Raw genomic sequence first — 8,522 nt, forward strand, 5'->3', positions numbered from 1 at the left:
GCACTGGGAACACATGTAATGAACAGAAGCATGCCACAAGATAAGAGTGGCCACTGCACCGGGCACGTTTGTGTTTGAAGTCTCAAACTACAGAGCTTGGCTGTCGTCGGGATTTATTTACAGAACGCTGTTTGTGAGGGATATTTATCAACACAAGAACAACAAAGGGAAAACAGCTGAAGTAGCTGAAGGCAGGTATCCAAGATCACAATTCCACAATGGAATCAAAGTGTTATGAATTTTACTTGTAATGCCAAAGAGCAAGATGGTGCTTTTATTTTGACTATCTAATTTTCCAAACGACTCTGGTTATAAGAAAGCTGAGAAGTGGTAAATAAAATGGCATTACATTTATGCCTTAATATCTTCCATACCAAAATATTTCCATTGTGGTGCCGGCGTGAAAAAGGGCAGGAGTCAAAAACAACATCAATCAGTACAAAGACACCAGATGACAAAACAATGGCAGGAAAGCCTCCCTTTAAACTTTCCACAGTGGCTCTGTAGTCACGAGGCCCTTCGAGTCCAAACACCAACATTCAGCATGGCAGCACTGACATCAACAGACTCACTGGCAAGTCCAAACCCCTTTCACAAAATATTCACACATTTATTAATATGGCAGACACCATTACCAAAGGACCATTACCTCACCACCAGTTGAGCCACTGGGATACAGGGGGGTTTTGTGAATGGTGTTTTAAATTCATTTACACAGTGCTTATGCAAGCACTTTGACACCTGTCAAACAAGCATCGCTGTCAAAACACCTCACTAGACAGAGCATCTGACGAGGAGCTGTCATCACAATATGACATGACACATATTCGTTATTATCAAACTGGAAACCACTGCAGTGTATCTATTCCAACTGACATACCGTCTTACCCAGCAAATGCAGTTCATGTTGTGTCACTAGCTGTGCAGGTCACCAGCTGCCAACACCCATAACCTGCACTGCTATATATCTCACCCCTATATGAATGTCACCGTGGATCTGCTATGATGTGGCGTCGTCTTTTTCCAACCTGTCTCATCAGGTTAGCAGTCAAAATCTTTGAAGCTGGGTGCATGGATGTGTGTGTGTGTGTGTGTGCATGTGTGTTTGTGTGTGTGTATGAGTTTGTGTGTGTTCTCGAGAAGGCCATTACTTAGGGCTCAGATTGTGCTATTGGGCTTTTGTACTGTTATGGTGCTACGCTACCCTGCCGTGGACATGCTATTGACTAGGCTCCGTCTGCTGAAAGAGCCGTATTAGAGTAGGGCTGGACGAGGTGGGGTGAGTTGGGGAGGTTTCGGTGAAAGGACATGATGGGGGGGGGGTAGACGAGACAAAACACACAGCCTTCGCCTGGTCTTGTCAAGGCCAACCCTGCACACACATACAGTGAATACACACACACACACACACACACACACACACACACACACAATCAAACACAAAGCATACAAATACAAATACACACATGCACACAGACAGACATACACAGAGACACACATGCACGCACACACACACACACACACACAAGGCTGGATGCAGGCCTCAATTTGAAGCACTTATAAATCAAAAGCAGCAGAGGCTGCTCTCCAGCGAGCCCACCAAAGCCTCCATGAATCCAAATTGCTTTGAGAGGAAAGGGAGCATCTGGTCCATTGAAATCAACTTAATGTGCGCTTGCCAAAGGGACCGTCTGGCAAAAAATGGGGTCCTTTTCTCTTTCTTTTTTTCTCTTTTTTTCCCCTCACTCTCTTTTTTTGTGGCGGGGTCTCCTCGGTCTAACACCACCCACCCTCCACACCCAGACTCCACACCAAGTGCCCTCCACCCAAACCCCCAACCCAACCCCACCTCACTCACATCCTCACGTTCATATTTTGGAAGCAAAAGACACGACGAGAGGGATAAAAGAGGATAGAAGATAATAGAAGATAGAAAAGAGGAAAAAGAGAAGAAGATATTTGAGGAGAGAGAGAGAAAGAGAGGGATGGAGAGAGGCCGAGGCAGAGAGAAAGAAAAGAGCGAGTCAGCGAAAGAAGCATTAAAAAAACGAACACAGATGCAGATTTCATCCGGCATTCACTTCAGATTCATTTCAATGCCGCCCTTGTTAGAAAGGGCCTGCTTTAGAGTCCTAAGGTCAGAGACATGTCCAGACTTCCAATCTCTTTAACATTGACCGATTTTGCTTCTTTTCACTCATCATTTGAAAGGCATCACACCGGTAATCACGTCCAATGACCCCCGGCTGGGTTATGGTCGGGGTCAGAGTTCACCAGGTCACTTTTAACACCTGCGAGTCTGCGTCCTGTCTTGCCAATTTCTTTGATTTCCGCTACAAGTGCAAGGCAGCCTGTGTTGCCATGGAGTCCGGGAGTGCGAGGGATCAATTCCAATGTTCTTTATAGAAGGCTATCCACTGTCAATCAAACATATGGATTTCTGAAACCATAAGGGAGCGTGGTGCATCAAGCTCTAATCCTATGCACTACATGACTACAATAAATCATTGAGATACAGCACGCGGTCCTTGTTAGAACAAACAATGCACTAAGGTAGACAGTGCCAGAGCAAATATAGACTCCATACACAAATGAAAACATCAGGCTTATACATAGAAGAGTGTGTGTGTGTGTGTGTGTGTGTGTGTTTGTGTGCTGAAAACAACTGAATCAAACCATACATCCACATGAAAAAATCCAAAACACACACACATTTACACAAAGGAATGTCCTCGCCTTCTGAACACTCACATTTCAAACCTATACCTCAACAACACACAAATATGCACACAGACACACTCACACACACACACACACACAGACAGACAGACAGCCGTGACCTGATCATCAGCGACCCAAGCGAGCCGGTTTAGGTCAGCTGGCTGCGGGTTGGTTTTGGCCCAGGCTGGAGGAGTCGGAGTCCTGCTGTAAACCCCCAGCCCCGCAGGCCGGCTTGGCAGGATGCGGACACACTGACACGGGCCCTCCAACAATAACTGTGTGTGTTTGGCTTGGCCCGACCTGCCACTGCTAAACCATTAGCATTTGTGTGTGTGTGTGTGTGTGAGAGAGAGAGAGATAAAGAGACAGAGAAAGACAGAGAGAGAGAGAGAGAGAGAGAGGGAGGGAGGGAGGGGAAAAGACCGAGAGAGCAGATCTATGTTTCACAGATGGGAGGATTCCTGTGTGTGAAGCCTATAAGATCCCCAGGGTTGCTGGAGGGAAGAGAGCAGTTAGATCCTGTGAGCCATAAACATGATACACACACACACTCTGACACTGGCAGCTATATCAGCTACAGCACTGTGCAAAATTGAAAGCATTTGTTTTATTTAACATATACTGCAGTTATATAGTATGTATTTTTTCATCAACATTAGTGTGTCTGTATAATTTGGTTTCAAACATTCTTTTGTATGGACTGTATGCAGTTGATTTCTAAGTAAAAGCTCTTTATGTAGTTATGAATGCATCCTAACTTGATTTTTTTTTTGTGTTATATCAAACATGCCCAACTCTTTTGCACACACGCAGGCATGGAAATATGAGAAGCATTCTGGGAGATTTTTCAAGTCTCAGGTGTCCTTAAAGCAAACAGCCCACTTGTGCACAGACAAATCCTCATCTTCCCTGTTCATGAACCCTTACATATCCATAAATGAGATACACTTAAAAACTGCAGATGAGTGCTTTCCTGGTGTGTGTGTGTGTCCATATCTACCCAAGACAATAAACGTCAGAGAATGAACACACACACACAGCATTATGAAACATATAAACAGCAGACGGAGAATAAAACAGCCTCCTCCAGTAGGCGACAGGCAGAGTGCTCTGTGCCTTTTTAAATAAAACCCCATAAATGGACAAAATGGGAGAGGGAGGGGAGTGCCGTGGAGGAGGAGGTGTGTGTGTGTGTGTATGTGTGTGTGTGTGTGGAGGAGGGAGAAGGGGGGGTATGACCCTGAGGCCCCTGTGTAATATCCCTAGTGTGTGTGCGCGCCGTGTGCCTGGGCCCCTCGTCTGTGTGTGTGTGTGTGTGTGGGGGGGGGGGGTAGATAGATTAGTGCGAGGCGCTCTGCAGCCGGGCTCTAATCGGCCTGAATTAACATGACAAAGGCGAGGCAGCGCTCGGGCTAACACGCCGCCGAGCCACACAGCCCATTAAGGCCTGGCCTTTATGACAATTATCACGTCCATCCGCCACAGCACCACACAGCACAGCGCGGACACTGACTGGCAGCCGGCAGTCAAAGCAGCAGACATGTGTGTGTGTGTATGCTTGAATGGACTTTCTGTTTATGAGTGTGTGTGTGTGTATGTATGTGGCTCTATAAATACAGTGTGTATGAGCGAGTATGCAGCCCTTTCAAGTGCATGTACTGTATGTGTGTATGTGAACCCTTACTCTTGAGTGTGTGTGTGTGTGTGTGTGTGTGTGTGTATGAGGTCCCCTGTGTATTTACACTGTACTTTATGTTTCCCAGTGGGTTGCAAGCTGATAACTACACACTCTCGCCCCCCGTTCCTGGCCCAACCTCCCCTCTGCCCCCCCCAACACCCCCCCCCCTACCATGCTACCCCTCCTCTCAATCCCCCAAAGCTCTTAGCCTGAGGCTATAGAAATAGGAGCACATTAATTATATTCCTCCACCGCGATAACAATAACTGCTGTTCAGGGATGCAAATAATATGATGATTCGGAAGTCAGATTATTATAATTAATAATGTATACAATGACACTCCATATAGCATACAGCTGTCAAGCTAATGAGAACATATATCACCCCACATAAGATAACGTGTTGTTCTGACATCTTTAATACATATGTGCCTTCTAGAAACTAGAAAGCAAGGCATAGAGTCTTAGAAAGTAAGTGCTACTCGTATGTGAGGCATGTCCACATTTAATCAAGGGATTCTGTAAACTACTTGTATGGCGCGAGCCATGAAAGACCCATGAAATAAAATAAATAACATCCAAATAGTGTGTGTGTGTGTGTGTGTGTGCATGCGTGTGCGTGTTTGGCTTGCTGTGAACTGATTTCATTTGAAGTTCACAGGAAATCCACTGGCTGACCCTTATAACAGCATGCCACAGCAGGGCCTGCACAAAATTTCAACACTTGATAATCTGTTTTTCTCCCTCCCTCCTTCTTTCACTCCCTCTCTCTCTTTCTTCTGCTCTTTCGCCCTCTCTCACTCATTCGCTCACTTGGAAATTCTCCTGGAAAATGAGAGAGAAAGAAGAAGAAAAAAAAATACATATGGTTTGTTGGGCGTCCCACATTTTGTAGTGTTTCTGTGAAGTTTTGACGCTGGCGCGTGCTGGGTCCGACCTGTTGTAACCTCCATATATTAATGTTGCGCTGATAAACCAGCCTCGTAATTTCTGGTGACTTTGTGATAACTGCGGAGCTGGTGAGAAATGGCCGCCATGACTTTGCCAGAGTCACTAACCTGTGTGTATTCATGATTGCTTGTTAGCAATTGTGTGTCCGATGGTAATGAAGTCCTTTGTGCCTTGTGATTACTCCATCAATCAAAAAAACACACATACACACATAAACACACACACACACACACACCCAAACACACATACACACATATTGTACTGATTGCTCGTGGTCCTGGTCGCTGATGTAAGGGGCAACAAAGTAACGTATGCGCAAGCACACATCAACACACATGCAGACACACCTGCACACACACAGACACACACACACACACACACACACACACACACACAAAGTAATCACATGTTCCATTGGTACTGTGCAACAGCATGTTATTAAGAACTGAAGACAAAACACCACACCATCAAAAATGCTACTGAAATGCTAAGGTTGCAACTAAAACCACAAATCTGAAAGCATCGGTGGCAAGCACAGAGTGCCCATCGATCCATGTTACGCACACGGTGCAGTGTGGAAACATTTATTTTGACAGGGCAAAATGCAAAGATACAGAAAAATGTCAGAATACAACAGACCCGATTGATTGGTTTTCCAGTGTGAGAAAATATCTTAGGTAAGGATATATATATATATATATATATATATATATATATATATATATATATGGTGCTGACAAGCTGTCTATGATGTAAAATCACTACTTTATTCAATATATACCACCATGACTCTATAATATAATATACATTTTGTTATACAAAATACAATGTAAATAGTAATACAATGAAATGCCTATATTGATGGCTACCAGTATATCCTTCACGTAAAAACATACCCTAATGTCTTGCACAGTGTTGCTTTACAAATATATATATATATATATATATATATATATAGATATTATTTATTTATTTATTTTTTTTTTTCTTTTTTTTTTTAATTAAATTGGAATGACAAGCAAATAACCTTTGTGTGGTCACAGTCAACACTTCCTATAGCCATTATCCTAAACATCACAAACTGCAAATATCAGTCAATATGATCTCCATACAAAAATCTCTCTAAAATCCATGTCTCAGATTTAAGTGTCATGCTGACAGTATAATTATTTTTTTTTCCACTCTGAATCAGTACAAGCACAAGGGGATGTCTCTGTGTTAAACCCAGTCTCTACATGTGCATACAAGAAACAGAACATAGAGTGCCATCTTTTTAAATGGCTATATATCTCCAAAAGCATTAGATAAATAGCTCGCTGCCATATCTTGCCCATAATAGCACATTACACCACATGAAACGACCTCAAAAATGTTAGAAAGATCCCCTCCCACTTAGTGTTATGCCCCACTAAGGCATAACTGCACACTGGTCATTTTCGTTGTTTTTGCGCTCAGCACATTGTGTCGGCTTGGCTGGCCTGTTTACATGCGTTTCTCCCCTGATCCTCGGAGGGCATGCGACCCCCCCCGCATTGGTGGGCTCTCCCCCCTCGCCTCAGGCGGACTGTGGGGGTAAAAATGGCTCTCACGACATGTGCAGTGGGTGGGTAATCTGGCCTAGGAAGGGGAGCTGATATGGCCGAAACCTCAGACACACACACACACACAGAGAGAGAGAGGAGACAACACAACAGAGATACAAACATATATAGCACAGATTCAGCACAGCACACTACACACACACACACACTCAAACACACAAACACACATAGACACAGGCAACGCAGACCAACACAAACACACACACACGGATCATCCCGATTTCTCACACTTCAACAGATCTACTCAGCCCACATCAACATCATCCAGATGGGTTCTGTGGGTGTCTCCACCTTTTTCCCCGTCTACACCGTCTGTGCACGACCCATTATGGAAACAGCACAAATCACAACAATGAAATAATGTACGCATGAGATTCAATTATTAGGCCTGGCATATTATATCAATGTGCAAGCATCTGGAAAAAATGACTGAAAAAAATGTAATAATGAAACACATTCACATTAACACTTTTAAATACTAATGCTAATATATACAGGATATCCAGTCGCTTATCGAGGACAAGAAGGACACCCAGAGAGTGTTTCCTGGGTCAGTGACCTCTGCATCACCCCTGATGAGAAAAGACTTGGGTCGAACCCAGCTGGATGTTTACAAATGATTGTGTGCTGCAGACCAATGAGGTCAGCAAAGACTTTTGTCTTACTGTAAGCGATGGGCAACATCAAGTGTGAGTGCATCGCATACAGTAAATTTCACTTGAGGGAGGTGTGACCGGGTGAGAGCCAGTCACCTTGCTTGTATAGGTGGTGAGAGTTTGAAATTGGCCAATCCTGTGTGGGTAAACACAGGGCGGGGTCACCGAGGGAGTGGATGACATTAGCAGGGATGTCCCAGGGGGAAAGAAAAGAGAGGAGAGAGCCTCATGGTCATGCCTCTGTCCCCAGCATCTTCATTAGAGGAATACGAGTATAAGAGCTGGATCTCATCAAAGCTTTTCTCAAAGCACAGATGGATGCACAGCACAGATGGATGCAATGTGTGACACACACACACACACACACACACACACACACACACACACACCATTATCCTGACATATTGTCATATATGGTGATGGCTAAGTACTGTATTCTGTAACAAAGGTCGACAAGGATGACCATGACCATTGCACTCTCTTTTCTATGTCTCTTACTGTATATCTATTTATTTTCTTTAAGCAAAATGTGTGTTTTGTTGCCATATCTGTTTTTGGTGCCAACAATGACAAGATGTGTGGGCCTAGTGAAACAATTTGATTCAGAAGGAACAGTGGATGAATCCATGTGGATGAATCCATGTGTTCTGATTCCTTGTGATCTTCCCCCACATTTATACACGTTTCAGGATGAAAAAATGCAACTGGCAAACAATATACACAGAATCCCAGGGAACATTGATAAACACATTATTGTGTCATATCTGTTGAATTAAACCACTGCTGGTGAGAAAAGTCTGGAAAGATGGCTGAGTTCTAAGCCAAATCTGATGAGTTCTTTATTTTCCATTCTACGCTTGAATCAAACAGCTGATTTAAGATGTGGTCACAACATCAATCACAGCTTGTCATTTC

This window comes from Alosa sapidissima, chromosome 21, assembly GCF_018492685.1.
Source record: "Alosa sapidissima isolate fAloSap1 chromosome 21, fAloSap1.pri, whole genome shotgun sequence".
Lineage (NCBI taxonomy): Eukaryota > Metazoa > Chordata > Actinopteri > Clupeiformes > Clupeidae > Alosa > Alosa sapidissima.